Source organism: Elephas maximus, chromosome 7 (assembly GCF_024166365.1).
Source record: "Elephas maximus indicus isolate mEleMax1 chromosome 7, mEleMax1 primary haplotype, whole genome shotgun sequence".
Lineage (NCBI taxonomy): Eukaryota > Metazoa > Chordata > Mammalia > Proboscidea > Elephantidae > Elephas > Elephas maximus.
The window spans coordinates 6,215,795-6,232,812 of record NC_064825.1 but is presented as its reverse complement, the minus strand read 5'-3'; positions in this window follow the sequence as shown (position 1 = coordinate 6,232,812).

Here is a 17,018-nt window from a genome sequence, read left to right as displayed (position 1 = left end):
GCTTAACATAAACTTCATGCTAACCCTAACCCTAAAACTAAAAAAAGAAACCGAAACATAACACTAAGTCTCCCCTGACCCTGACCCTAACCCTAATCCTAAGCATAAACCTAACCCTAACCCTAACTCTATCCCTAACCCTAACCGTAACACCCTAAAACATCAGCTTATCTGTAAACCTAACACTAACCCTCACACGAACCCCTAACCCTTTCACCAACCCTAACCCTATCCCTAATCCTAGCCCTAACCCTGACCCAAACCTAACCCTTACCCTAACCCGAAAATTAACCCTAACCTTAACTCTACCGTAACCCTAACCCTAACCCTAACCCTAACAATAACTCTAAACTTGACCCTAACCCTAATCCTAAACGCTAGCACTCACTCTAACTCTAAACCTAACCATAACCCTAACCTAGCAGTACCCTTTAGTGTAAACCTAGACTTAACAGTAACCTTAGCCCTACCCTGACTCTAACCCTAACCCTAAACCTACTCCTAACACTAACCTTAACCCTAACTCCAACCTTAACACTAACACTCACTATTAACTGAAACTTCACCCGAACCCTAACTCTAACTCTAAACCTAACCATAACAATTAACCTAAACCCTCGCCTTAAGTGTAAACCTAACACTAACAGTCACCCTAAACCTTAACCGTATCCCCAACCCTAAACATAACGCTATCCCTAACCTTAAACCTAACCCTAACTCTAACACGAACAGAAACCCTATCTAACCCTAACCCTAACCTTAACCCTAAACTTAAGCCTACCCTAACCATAAGGATAATCCTAAGCCTAACCCACTAAACCTAATGTCTAACACTAACTAAAATCCTAACCCGTATACTAACCCTTGTCTTAAGCTCCCCCGTAACCAAAACTTCATACTAACGCTAAACCGAAACCTAACCCTAAACATAAGCGCAACCCTAACCCGAACCCTAAACCTAACCTTAACACTAACGTGAACACACACCCAAACTCTAGCCCTAACAACCGAAATAACCCTGCCCCTATCCTAAACTTCACCCAAACCCTAACCCTAACATTAACCCTAAACCTAAACCTAACCCAAACCTTATCCTTAAACATAACTCTAACCATAATGCTAGTCCATATGGAACCCTAATCTTAACCCTTACAATAGCCCTGAACCTAACCCTAAACGTAATCTTAATCCTAAACCGAGACCTAAACCTAACCCTAATCCTAACTCTAACCTTGACCCTAAATACAACACAAACTCTAATCCTATACCTGGACCTAAACCTAAATATTGCCCAACACCTAACCATAACCCTAAACCTAACCCTAACTCTAACCCTAATGATGACACTTCCCCTAAACCCTCACCTTAACCGTAAAATTAACCGTAACCCTCACCCTAACCCCTAACCGTATTCCCCAAACCTAACGCTAACACTATCCCTGAACCTAACCCTAACACTAACGTGAAACCCTGAGCCCTAACAATAACCCTAACCCTAACCCAAACCCTAACCCCTAACACCAAAGCCTAACCCAAATCTTAACCCTAACTCTCACCCGAACTCGAACACTAACCTGAAACCTAATCATAAACCTAACCATAACCCTAAACCAAACCTAACCATGGCCAGAACCACAATGCTTAACCGGAACCCTCACCCAAACCCTAACCCTAAACCACACTTCTAACCCCAACACCTTACCATGAGCATAATCCTAACCCTACCCAACCCTAACCATAAACCTAACCCTCACCCCAACCACAACGCCTAACACAAACCGGAACTCTGACTGTTAATTTAATGTAACCCTAACCTAAAATCTAACAATACCCTAAAACTAAACAGAACCCGTAAACTTAACCCTAACCCTAAAAATAACTTTAACACCACCTCAGAACGAACCCAAACCTTAGCCATAACCCTAACCCTCACCCTATCTTAAACTTCACCCGATCCCTAACCTAAAACTAACCCTAACTTTAACTTTAAAGAAAAAAAAACCCTACCCCTAAACCGAACCCTAACCTTAAACTCGGCCCACTTGTGACCCTAAACCGAACCCTTACAATATCGCTGACCCTAACCCTCGCCCTCAACCTAATCCTAATCCTAACCCTGACCCTAACCCTACCCTAACCTTAACCTGACTTTGAGCCTACTATAAACTTACACCTAACACTAACCCCTAACCCTAACTCTAACCGTAACCCTAGCCCTAACGGTAACACCCAAAACACTCAACTTAACTGTAAACGTAACTCTAACTCTTACCCTAACCCTAAACTTAACCCTAAAACTAACCCTACCCTAAACCTAACAGAAACACTAACCCCTAACCCTAACTCTAACCCTAATTCTTAGCCTAAACCTAAACTTAACCCTAAACCTAAACCTAAACTCTCACCTTAACTCTAACCCTAACCTTAAACCAAACCCTCACTCTTAACCAAAATTTCACCCTAACCGGAACACTAAACCTACCCTAACTTCATTCAAACCCTAACCCTAAACAAAACTAAAACTAACCCTAACGCTAACACTAATCCCAACCCTAAAGCTAAACATAAGCCTAACCCTGACCCTAACTTGAATCCTAACCCCTAACCCTAAACCTCACGCTTAACATCAACTTCATGCTAACCCTAACCCTAAAACTAAAAAAAGAAACCGAAACATAACACTAAATCTCCCCTGACCCTGACCCTTACCCTAATCCTAAGCGTAAACCTAAACCTAACCCTAACTCTATGCCTAACCCTAACCGTAACACCCTTAAACATCAGCTTATCTGTAAACCTAACACTAACCCTCACACGAACCCCTAACCCTTTCACCAACCCTAACCCTATCCCTAATCCTAGCCCTAACCCTGACCTAAACCTAACCCTTACCCTTACCCGAAAATTAAACCTAACCTTAACTCTACCGTAACCCTAACCCTAACCCTAACCCTAACCCTAACCCTAACCCTAACAATAACTCTAAACTTAACCCTAACCCTAATCCTAAACGCTAGCACTCACTCTAACTCTAAACCTAAACATAACCCTAACCTAGCAGTACCCTTTAGTGTAAACCTAGACTTAACAGTAACCTTAGCCCTACCCTGACTCTAACCCTAACCCTAAACCTACTCCTAACACTAACCTTAACCCTAACTCCAACCTTAACACTAACACTCACTATTAACTGAAACTTCACCCGAACCCTAACTCTTAACTCTAAACCTAACCATAACAATTAACCTAAACCCTCTCCTTAAGTGTAAACCTAACACTAACAGTCACCCTAAACCTTAACTGTATCCCCAACCCTAAACATAACGCTATCCCTAACCTTAAACCTAACCCTAACTCTAACACGAACAGAAACCCTATCTAACCCTAACCCTAACCTTAACCCTAAACTTAAGCCTACCCTAACCATAAGGATAATCCTAAGCCTAACCCACTAAACCTAATGTCTAACACTAACTAAAATCCTAACCCGTATACTAACCCTTGTCTTAAGCTCCCCCGTAACCAAAACTTCATACTAAGGCTAAACCGAAACCTAACCCTAAACATAAGCGCAACCCTAACCCGAACCCTAAACCTAACCTTAACACTAACGTGAACACACACCCAAAGTCTAGCCCTAACAACCGAAATAACCCTGCCCCTATCCTAAACTTCACCCAAACCCTAACCCTAACATTAACCCTAAACCTAAACCTAACCCAAACCTTATCCTTAAACATAACTCTAACCATAATGCTAGTCCATATGGAACCCTAATCTTAACCCTTACAATAGCCCTGAACCTAACCCTAAACGTAATCTTAATCCTAAACCGAGACCTAAACGTAACCCTAATCCTAACTCTAACCTTGACCCTAAATACAACACAAACTCTAATCCTATACCTGGACCTAAACCTAAATATTGCCCAACACCTAACCATAACCCTAAACCTAACCCTAACTCTAACCCTAATGATGACACTTCCCCTAAACCCTCACCTTAACCGTAAAATTAACCGTAACCCTCACCCTAACCCCTAACCGTATTCCCCAAACCTAACGCTAACACTATCCCTGAACCTAACCCTAACACTAACGTGAAACCCTGAGCCCTAACAATAACCCTAACCCTAACCCAAACCCTAACCCCTAACACCAAAGCCTAACCCAAATCTTAACCCTAACTCTCACCCGAACTCGAACACTAACCTGAATCCTAATCATAAACCTAACCATAACCCTAAACCAAACCTAACCATGGCCAGAACCACAATGCTTAACCGGAACCCTCACCCAAACCCTAACCCTAAAGCACACTTCTAACCCCAACACCTTACCATGAGCATAATCCTAACCCTACCCAACCCTAACCATAAACCTAACCCTCACCCCAACCACAACGCCTAACACAAACCGGTACTCTGACTGTTAATTTAATGTAACCCTAACCTAAAATCTAACAATACCCTAAAACTAAACAGAACCCGTAAACTTAACCCTAACCCTAAAAATAACTTTAACACCACCTCAGAACGAACCCAAACCTTAGCCATAACCCTAACCCTCACCCTATCTTAAACTTCACCCGATCCCTAACCTAAAACTAACCCTAACTTTAACTTTAAAGAAAAAAAACCCTAACCTTAAACTCGGCCCACTTGTGACCCTAAACCGAACCCTTACAATATCGCTGACCCTAACCCTCGCCCTCAACCTAATCCTAATCCTAACCCTGACCCTAACCCTACCCTAACCTTAACCTGACTTTGAGCCTACTATAAACTTACACCTAACACTAACCCCTAACCCTAACTCTAACCGTAACCCTAGCCCTAACGGTAACACCCAAAACACTCAACTTAACTGTAAACGTAACTTTAACTCTTACCCTAACCCTAAACTTAACCCTAAAACTAACCCTACCCTAAACCTAACAGAAACACTAACCCCTAACCCTAACTCTAACCCTAATCCTTAGCCTAAACCTAAACTTAACCCTAAACCTAAACCTAAACTCTCACCTTAACTCTAACCCTAACCCTAAACCAAACCCTCACTCTTAACCAAAATTTCACCCTAACCGGAACACTAAACCTACCCTAACTTCATTCAAACCCTAACCCTAAACAAAACTAAAACTAACCCTAACCCTGACCCTAATCCCAACCCTAACCCTAATCCCAACCCTAAAGCTAAACATAAGCCTAACCCTGACCCTAACCTGAATCCTAACCCCTAACCCCTAAGCCTAAACCTCACGCTTAACATAAACTTCATGCTAACCCTAACCCTAAAACTAAAAAAAGAAACCGAAACATAACACTAAGTCTCCCCTGACCCTGACCCTAACCCTAATCCTAAGCATAAACCTAACCCTAACCCTAACTCTATCCCTAACCCTAACCGTAACACCCTAAAACATCAGCTTATCTGTAAACCTAACACTAACCCTCACACGAAGCCCTAACCCTTTCACCAACCCTAACCCTATCCCTAATCCTAGCCCTAACCCTGACCCAAACCTAACCCTTACCCTAACCCGAAAATTAACCCTAACCTTAACTCTACCGTAACCCTAACCCTAACCCTAACCCTAACAATAACTCTAAACTTGACCCTAACCCTAATCCTAAACGCTAGCACTCACTCTAACTCTAAACCTAACCATAACCCTAACCTAGCAGTACCCTTTAGTGTAAACCTAGACTTAACAGTAACCTTAGCCCTACCCTGACTCTAACCCTAACCCTAAACCTACTCCTAACACTAACCTTAACCCTAACTCCAACCTTAACACTAACACTCACTATTAACTGAAACTTCACCCGAACCCTAACTCTAACTCTAAACCTAACCATAACAATTAACCTAAACCCTCGCCTTAAGTGTAAACCTAACACTAACAGTCACCCTAAACCTTAACCGTATCCCCAACCCTAAACATAACGCTATCCCTAACCTTAAACCTAACCCTAACTCTAACACGAACAGAAACCCTATCTAACCCTAACCCTAACCTTAACCCTAAACTTAAGCCTACCCTAACCATAAGGATAATCCTAAGCCTAACCCACTAAACCTAATGTCTAACACTAACTAAAATCCTAACCCGTATACTAACCCTTGTCTTAAGCTCCCCCGTAACCAAAACTTCATACTAACGCTAAACCGAAACCTAACCCTAAACATAAGCGCAACCCTAACCCGAACCCTAAACCTAACCTTAACACTAACGTGAACACACACCCAAACTCTAGCCCTAACAACCGAAATAACCCTGCCCCTATCCTAAACTTCACCCAAACCCTAACCCTAACATTAACCCTAAACCTAAACCTAACCCAAACCTTATCCTTAAACATAACTCTAACCATAATGCTAGTCCATATGGAACCCTAATCTTAACCCTTACAATAGCCCTGAACCTAACCCTAAACGTAATCTTAATCCTAAACCGAGACCTAAACCTAACCCTAATCCTAACTCTAACCTTGACCCTAAATACAACACAAACTCTAATCCTATACCTGGACCTAAACCTAAATATTGCCCAACACCTAACCATAACCCTAAACCTAACCCTAACTCTAACCCTAATGATGACACTTCCCCTAAACCCTCACCTTAACCGTAAAATTAACCGTAACCCTCACCCTAACCCCTAACCGTATTCCCCAAACCTAACGCTAACACTATCCCTGAACCTAACCCTAACACTAACGTGAAACCCTGAGCCCTAACAATAACCCTAACCCTAACCCAAACCCTAACCCCTAACACCAAAGCCTAACCCAAATCTTAACCCTAACTCTCACCCGAACTCGAACACTAACCTGAAACCTAATCATAAACCTAACCATAACCCTAAACCAAACCTAACCATGGCCAGAACCACAATGCTTAACCGGAACCCTCACCCAAACCCTAACCCTAAACCACACTTCTAACCCCAACACCTTACCATGAGCATAATCCTAACCCTACCCAACCCTAACCATAAACCTAACCCTCACCCCAACCACAACGCCTAACACAAACCGGAACTCTGACTGTTAATTTAATGTAACCCTAACCTAAAATCTAACAATACCCTAAAACTAAACAGAACCCGTAAACTTAACCCTAACCCTAAAAATAACTTTAACACCACCTCAGAACGAACCCAAACCTTAGCCATAACCCTAACCCTCACCCTATCTTAAACTTCACCCGATCCCTAACCTAAAACTAACCCTAACTTTAACTTTAAAGAAAAAAAAACCCTACCCCTAAACCGAACCCTAACCTTAAACTCGGCCCACTTGTGACCCTAAACCGAACCCTTACAATATCGCTGACCCTAACCCTCGCCCTCAACCTAATCCTAATCCTAACCCTGACCCTAACCCTACCCTAACCTTAACCTGACTTTGAGCCTACTATAAACTTACACCTAACACTAACCCCTAACCCTAACTCTAACCGTAACCCTAGCCCTAACGGTAACACCCAAAACACTCAACTTAACTGTAAACGTAACTCTAACTCTTACCCTAACCCTAAACTTAACCCTAAAACTAACCCTACCCTAAACCTAACAGAAACACTAACCCCTAACCCTAACTCTAACCCTAATTCTTAGCCTAAACCTAAACTTAACCCTAAACCTAAACCTAAACTCTCACCTTAACTCTAATCCTAACCTTAAACCAAACCCTCACTCTTAACCAAAATTTCACCCTAACCGGAACACTAAACCTACCCTAACTTCATTCAAACCCTAACCCTAAACAAAACTAAAACTAACCCTAACGCTAACACTAATCCCAACCCTAAAGCTAAACATAAGCCTAACCCTGACCCTAACTTGAATCCTAACCCCTAACCCTAAACCTCACGCTTAACATCAACTTCATGCTAACCCTAACCCTAAAACTAAAAAAAGAAACCGAAACATAACACTAAATCTCCCCTGACCCTGACCCTTACCCTAATCCTAAGCGTAAACCTAAACCTAACCCTAACTCTATGCCTAACCCTAACCGTAACACCCTTAAACATCAGCTTATCTGTAAACCTAACACTAACCCTCACACGAACCCCTAACCCTTTCACCAACCCTAACCCTATCCCTAATCCTAGCCCTAACCCTGACCTAAACCTAACCCTTACCCTTACCCGAAAATTAAACCTAACCTTAACTCTACCGTAACCCTAACCCTAACCCTAACCCTAACCCTAACCCTAACCCTAACAATAACTCTAAACTTAACCCTAACCCTAATCCTAAACGCTAGCACTCACTCTAACTCTAAACCTAAACATAACCCTAACCTAGCAGTACCCTTTAGTGTAAACCTAGACTTAACAGTAACCTTAGCCCTACCCTGACTCTAACCCTAACCCTAAACCTACTCCTAACACTAACCTTAACCCTAACTCCAACCTTAACACTAACACTCACTATTAACTGAAACTTCACCCGAACCCTAACTCTTAACTCTAAACCTAACCATAACAATTAACCTAAACCCTCTCCTTAAGTGTAAACCTAACACTAACAGTCACCCTAAACCTTAACTGTATCCCCAACCCTAAACATAACGCTATCCCTAACCTTAAACCTAACCCTAACTCTAACACGAACAGAAACCCTATCTAACCCTAACCCTAACCTTAACCCTAAACTTAAGCCTACCCTAACCATAAGGATAATCCTAAGCCTAACCCACTAAACCTAATGTCTAACACTAACTAAAATCCTAACCCGTATACTAACCCTTGTCTTAAGCTCCCCCGTAACCAAAACTTCATACTAAGGCTAAACCGAAACCTAACCCTAAACATAAGCGCAACCCTAACCCGAACCCTAAACCTAACCTTAACACTAACGTGAACACACACCCAAAGTCTAGCCCTAACAACCGAAATAACCCTGCCCCTATCCTAAACTTCACCCAAACCCTAACCCTAACATTAACCCTAAACCTAAACCTAACCCAAACCTTATCCTTAAACATAACTCTAACCATAATGCTAGTCCATATGGAACCCTAATCTTAACCCTTACAATAGCCCTGAACCTAACCCTAAACGTAATCTTAATCCTAAACCGAGACCTAAACGTAACCCTAATCCTAACTCTAACCTTGACCCTAAATACAACACAAACTCTAATCCTATACCTGGACCTAAACCTAAATATTGCCCAACACCTAACCATAACCCTAAACCTAACCCTAACTCTAACCCTAATGATGACACTTCCCCTAAACCCTCACCTTAACCGTAAAATTAACCGTAACCCTCACCCTAACCCCTAACCGTATTCCCCAAACCTAACGCTAACACTATCCCTGAACCTAACCCTAACACTAACGTGAAACCCTGAGCCCTAACAATAACCCTAACCCTAACCCAAACCCTAACCCCTAACACCAAAGCCTAACCCAAATCTTAACCCTAACTCTCACCCGAACTCGAACACTAACCTGAATCCTAATCATAAACCTAACCATAACCCTAAACCAAACCTAACCATGGCCAGAACCACAATGCTTAACCGGAACCCTCACCCAAACCCTAACCCTAAAGCACACTTCTAACCCCAACACCTTACCATGAGCATAATCCTAACCCTACCCAACCCTAACCATAAACCTAACCCTCACCCCAACCACAACGCCTAACACAAACCGGTACTCTGACTGTTAATTTAATGTAACCCTAACCTAAAATCTAACAATACCCTAAAACTAAACAGAACCCGTAAACTTAACCCTAACCCTAAAAATAACTTTAACACCACCTCAGAACGAACCCAAACCTTAGCCATAACCCTAACCCTCACCCTATCTTAAACTTCACCCGATCCCTAACCTAAAACTAACCCTAACTTTAACTTTAAAGAAAAAAAACCCTAACCTTAAACTCGGCCCACTTGTGACCCTAAACCGAACCCTTACAATATCGCTGACCCTAACCCTCGCCCTCAACCTAATCCTAATCCTAACCCTGACCCTAACCCTACCCTAACCTTAACCTGACTTTGAGCCTACTATAAACTTACACCTAACACTAACCCCTAACCCTAACTCTAACCGTAACCCTAGCCCTAACGGTAACACCCAAAACACTCAACTTAACTGTAAACGTAACTTTAACTCTTACCCTAACCCTAAACTTAACCCTAAAACTAACCCTACCCTAAACCTAACAGAAACACTAACCCCTAACCCTAACTCTAACCCTAATCCTTAGCCTAAACCTAAACTTAACCCTAAACCTAAACCTAAACTCTCACCTTAACTCTAACCCTAACCCTAAACCAAACCCTCACTCTTAACCAAAATTTCACCCTAACCGGAACACTAAACCTACCCTAACTTCATTCAAACCCTAACCCTAAACAAAACTAAAACTAACCCTAACCCTGACCCTAATCCCAACCCTAACCCTAATCCCAACCCTAAAGCTAAACATAAGCCTAACCCTGACCCTAACCTGAATCCTAACCCCTAACCCCTAAGCCTAAACCTCACGCTTAACATAAACTTCATGCTAACCCTAACCCTAAAACTAAAAAAAGAAACCGAAACATAACACTAAGTCTCCCCTGACCCTGACCCTAACCCTAATCCTAAGCATAAACCTAACCCTAACCCTAACTCTATCCCTAACCCTAACCGTAACACCCTAAAACATCAGCTTATCTGTAAACCTAACACTAACCCTCACACGAAGCCCTAACCCTTTCACCAACCCTAACCCTATCCCTAATCCTAGCCCTAACCCTGACCCAAACCTAACCCTTACCCTAACCCGAAAATTAACCCTAACCTTAACTCTACCGTAACCCTAACCCTAACCCTAACCCTAACAATAACTCTAAACTTGACCCTAACCCTAATCCTAAACGCTAGCACTCACTCTAACTCTAAACCTAACCATAACCCTAACCTAGCAGTACCCTTTAGTGTAAACCTAGACTTAACAGTAACCTTAGCCCTACCCTGACTCTAACCCTAACCCTAAACCTACTCCTAACACTAACCTTAACCCTAACTCCAACCTTAACACTAACACTCACTATTAACTGAAACTTCACCCGAACCCTAACTCTAACTCTAAACCTAACCATAACAATTAACCTAAACCCTCGCCTTAAGTGTAAACCTAACACTAACAGTCACCCTAAACCTTAACCGTATCCCCAACCCTAAACATAACGCTATCCCTAACCTTAAACCTAACCCTAACTCTAACACGAACAGAAACCCTATCTAACCCTAACCCTAACCTTAACCCTAAACTTAAGCCTACCCTAACCATAAGGATAATCCTAAGCCTAACCCACTAAACCTAATGTCTAACACTAACTAAAATCCTAACCCGTATACTAACCCTTGTCTTAAGCTCCCCCGTAACCAAAACTTCATACTAACGCTAAACCGAAACCTAACCCTAAACATAAGCGCAACCCTAACCCGAACCCTAAACCTAACCTTAACACTAACGTGAACACACACCCAAACTCTAGCCCTAACAACCGAAATAACCCTGCCCCTATCCTAAACTTCACCCAAACCCTAACCCTAACATTAACCCTAAACCTAAACCTAACCCAAACCTTATCCTTAAACATAACTCTAACCATAATGCTAGTCCATATGGAACCCTAATCTTAACCCTTACAATAGCCCTGAACCTAACCCTAAACGTAATCTTAATCCTAAACCGAGACCTAAACCTAACCCTAATCCTAACTCTAACCTTGACCCTAAATACAACACAAACTCTAATCCTATACCTGGACCTAAACCTAAATATTGCCCAACACCTAACCATAACCCTAAACCTAACCCTAACTCTAACCCTAATGATGACACTTCCCCTAAACCCTCACCTTAACCGTAAAATTAACCGTAACCCTCACCCTAACCCCTAACCGTATTCCCCAAACCTAACGCTAACACTATCCCTGAACCTAACCCTAACACTAACGTGAAACCCTGAGCCCTAACAATAACCCTAACCCTAACCCAAACCCTAACCCCTAACACCAAAGCCTAACCCAAATCTTAACCCTAACTCTCACCCGAACTCGAACACTAACCTGAAACCTAATCATAAACCTAACCATAACCCTAAACCAAACCTAACCATGGCCAGAACCACAATGCTTAACCGGAACCCTCACCCAAACCCTAACCCTAAACCACACTTCTAACCCCAACACCTTACCATGAGCATAATCCTAACCCTACCCAACCCTAACCATAAACCTAACCCTCACCCCAACCACAACGCCTAACACAAACCGGAACTCTGACTGTTAATTTAATGTAACCCTAACCTAAAATCTAACAATACCCTAAAACTAAACAGAACCCGTAAACTTAACCCTAACCCTAAAAATAACTTTAACACCACCTCAGAACGAACCCAAACCTTAGCCATAACCCTAACCATCACCCTATCTTAAACTTCACCCGATCCCTAACCTAAAACTAACCCTAACTTTAACTTTAAAGAAAAAAAACCCTAACCTTAAACTCGGCCCACTTGTGACCCTAAACCGAACCCTTACAATATCGCTGACCCTAACCCTCGCCCTCAACCTAATCCTAATCCTAACCCTGACCCTAACCCTACCCTAACCTTAACCTGACTTTGAGCCTACTATAAACTTACACCTAACACTAACCCCTAACCCTAACTCTAACCGTAACCCTAGCCCTAACGGTAACACCCAAAACACTCAACTTAACTGTAAACGTAACTTTAACTCTTACCCTAACCCTAAACTTAACCCTAAAACTAACCCTACCCTAAACCTAACAGAAACACTAACCCCTAACCCTAACTCTAACCCTAATCCTTAGCCTAAACCTAAACTTAACCCTAAACCTAAACCTAAAGTCTCACCTTAACTCTAACCCTAACCCTAAACCAAACCCTCACTCTTAACCAAAATTTCACCCTAACCGGAACACTAAACCTACCCTAACTTCATTCAAACCCTAACCCTAAACAAAACTAAAACTAACCCTAACCCTGACCCTAATCCCAACCCTAACCCTAATCCCAACCCTAAAGCTAAACATAAGCCTAACCCTGACCCTAACCTGAATCCTAACCCCTAACCCCTAAGCCTAAACCTCACGCTTAACATAAACTTCATGCTAACCCTAACCCTAAAACTAAAAAAAGAAACCGAAACATAACACTAAGTCTCCCCTGACCCTGACCCTAACCCTAATCCTAAGCATAAACCTAACCCTAACCCTAACTCTATCCCTAACCCTAACCGTAACACCCTAAAACATCAGCTTATCTGTAAACCTAACACTAACCCTCACACGAAGCCCTAACCCTTTCACCAACCCTAACCCTATCCCTAATCCTAGCCCTAACCCTGACCCAAACCTAACCCTTACCCTAACCCGAAAATTAACCCTAACCTTAACTCTACCGTAACCCTAACCCTAACCCTAACCCTAACAATAACTCTAAACTTGACCCTAACCCTAATCCTAAACGCTAGCACTCACTCTAACTCTAAACCTAACCATAACCCTAACCTAGCAGTACCCTTTAGTGTAAACCTAGACTTAACAGTAACCTTAGCCCTACCCTGACTCTAACCCTAACCCTAAACCTACTCCTAACACTAACCTTAACCCTAACTCCAACCTTAACACTAACACTCACTATTAACTGAAACTTCACCCGAACCCTAACTCTAACTCTAAACCTAACCATAACAATTAACCTAAACCCTCGCCTTAAGTGTAAACCTAACACTAACAGTCACCCTAAACCTTAACCGTATCCCCAACCCTAAACATAACGCTATCCCTAACCTTAAACCTAACCCTAACTCTAACACGAACAGAAACCCTATCTAACCCTAACCCTAACCTTAACCCTAAACTTAAGCCTACCCTAACCATAAGGATAATCCTAAGCCTAACCCACTAAACCTAATGTCTAACACTAACTAAAATCCTAACCCGTATACTAACCCTTGTCTTAAGCTCCCCCGTAACCAAAACTTCATACTAACGCTAAACCGAAACCTAACCCTAAACATAAGCGCAACCCTAACCCGAACCCTAAACCTAACCTTAACACTAACGTGAACACACACCCAAACTCTAGCCCTAACAACCGAAATAACCCTGCCCCTATCCTAAACTTCACCCAAACCCTAACCCTAACATTAACCCTAAACCTAAACCTAACCCAAACCTTATCCTTAAACATAACTCTAACCATAATGCTAGTCCATATGGAACCCTAATCTTAACCCTTACAATAGCCCTGAACCTAACCCTAAACGTAATCTTAATCCTAAACCGAGACCTAAACCTAACCCTAATCCTAACTCTAACCTTGACCCTAAATACAACACAAACTCTAATCCTATACCTGGACCTAAACCTAAATATTGCCCAACACCTAACCATAACCCTAAACCTAACCCTAACTCTAACCCTAATGATGACACTTCCCCTAAACCCTCACCTTAACCGTAAAATTAACCGTAACCCTCACCCTAACCCCTAACCGTATTCCCCAAACCTAACGCTAACACTATCCCTGAACCTAACCCTAACACTAACGTGAAACCCTGAGCCCTAACAATAACCCTAACCCTAACCCAAACCCTAACCCCTAACACCAAAGCCTAACCCAAATCTTAACCCTAACTCTCACCCGAACTCGAACACTAACCTGAAACCTAATCATAAACCTAACCATAACCCTAAACCAAACCTAACCATGGCCAGAACCACAATGCTTAACCGGAACCCTCACCCAAACCCTAACCCTAAACCACACTTCTAACCCCAACACCTTACCATGAGCATAATCCTAACCCTACCCAACCCTAACCATAAACCTAACCCTCACCCCAACCACAACGCCTAACACAAACCGGAACTCTGACTGTTAATTTAATGTAACCCTAACCTAAAATCTAACAATACCCTAAAACTAAACAGAACCCGTAAACTTAACCCTAACCCTAAAAATAACTTTAACACCACCTCAGAACGAACCCAAACCTTAGCCATAACCCTAACCCTCACCCTATCTTAAACTTCACCCGATCCCTAACCTAAAACTAACCCTAACTTTAACTTTAAAGAAAAAAACCCTAACCTTAAACTCGGCCCACTTGTGACCCTAAACCGAACCCTTACAATATCGCTGACCCTAACCCTCGCCCTCAACCTAATCCTAATCCTAACCCTGACCCTAACCCTACCCTAACCTTAACCTGGCTTTGAGCCTACTATAAACTTACACCTAACACTAACCCCTAACCCTAACTCTAACCGTAACCCTAGCCCTAACGGTAACACCCAAAACACTCAACTTAACTGTAAACGTAACTTTAACTCTTACCCTAACCCTAAACTTAACCCTAAAACTAACCCTACCCTAAACCTAACAGAAACACTAACCCCTAACCCTAACTCTAACCCTAATCCTTAGCCTAAACCTAAACTTAACCCTAAACCTAAACCTAAACTCTCACCTTAACTCTAACCCTAACCCTAAACCAAACCCTCACTCTTAACCAAAATTTCACCCTAACCGGAACACTAAACCTACCCTAACTTCATTCAAACCCTAACCCTAAACAAAACTAAAACTAACCCTAACCCTGACCCTAATCCCAACCCTAACCCTAATCCCAACCCTAAAGCTAAACATAAGCCTAACCCTGACCCTAACCTGAATCCTAACCCCTAACCCCTAAGCCTAAACCTCACGCTTAACATAAACTTCATGCTAACCCTAACCCTAAAACTAAAAAAAGAAACCGAAACATAACACTAAATCTCCCCTGACCCTGACCCTAACCCTAATCCTAAGCATAAACCTAACCCTAACCCTAACTCTATCCCTAACCCTAACCGTAACACCCTAAAACATCAGCTTATCTGTAAACCTAACACTAACCCTCACACGAAGCCCTAACCCTTTCACCAACCCTAACCCTATCCCTAATCCTAGCCCTAACCCTGACCTAAACCTAACCCTTACCCTTACCCGAAAATTAACCCTAACCTTAACTCTACCGTAACCCTAACCCTAACCCTAACCCTAACCCTAACCCTAACCCTAACCCTAACCCTAACCCTAACCCTAACCCTAACCCTAACAATAACTCTAAACTTGACCCTAACCCTAATCCTAAACGCTAGCACTCACTCTAACTCTAAACCTAACCATAACCCTAACCTAGCAGTACCCTTTAGTGTAAACCTAGACTTAACAGTAACCTTAGCCCTGCCCTGACTCTAACCCTAACCCTAAACCTACTCCTAACACTAACCTTAACCCTAACTCCAACCTTAACACTAACACTCACTATTAACTGAAACTTCACCCGAACCCTAACTCTAACTCTAAACCTAACCATAACAATTAACCTTAACCCTCTCCTTAAGTGTAAACCTAACACTAACAGTCACCCTAAACCTTAACCGTGTCCCCAACCCTAAACATAACGCTATCCCTAACCTTAAACCTAACCCTAACTCTAACACGAACAGAAACCCTATCTAACCCTAACCCTAACCTTAACCCTAAACTTAAGCCTACCCTAACCATAAGGATAATCCTAAGCCTAACCCACTAAACCTAATGTCTAACACTTACTAAAATCCTAACCCGTATACTAACCCTTGTCTTAAGCTCCCCCGTAACCTAAACTTCATACTAAGGCTAAACCGAAACCTAACCCTAAACATAAGCGCAACCCTAACCCGAACCCTAAACCTAACCTTAACACTAACGTGAACACACACCCAAACTCTAGCCCTAACAACCGAAATAACCCTGCCCCTATCCTAAACTTCACCCAAACCCTAACCCTAACATTAACCCTAAACCTAAACCTAACCCAAACCTTATCCTTAAACATAACTCTAACCCTAATGCTAGTCCATATGGAACCCTAATCTTAACCCTTACAATAGCCCTGAACCTAACCCTAAACGTAATCTTAATCCTAAA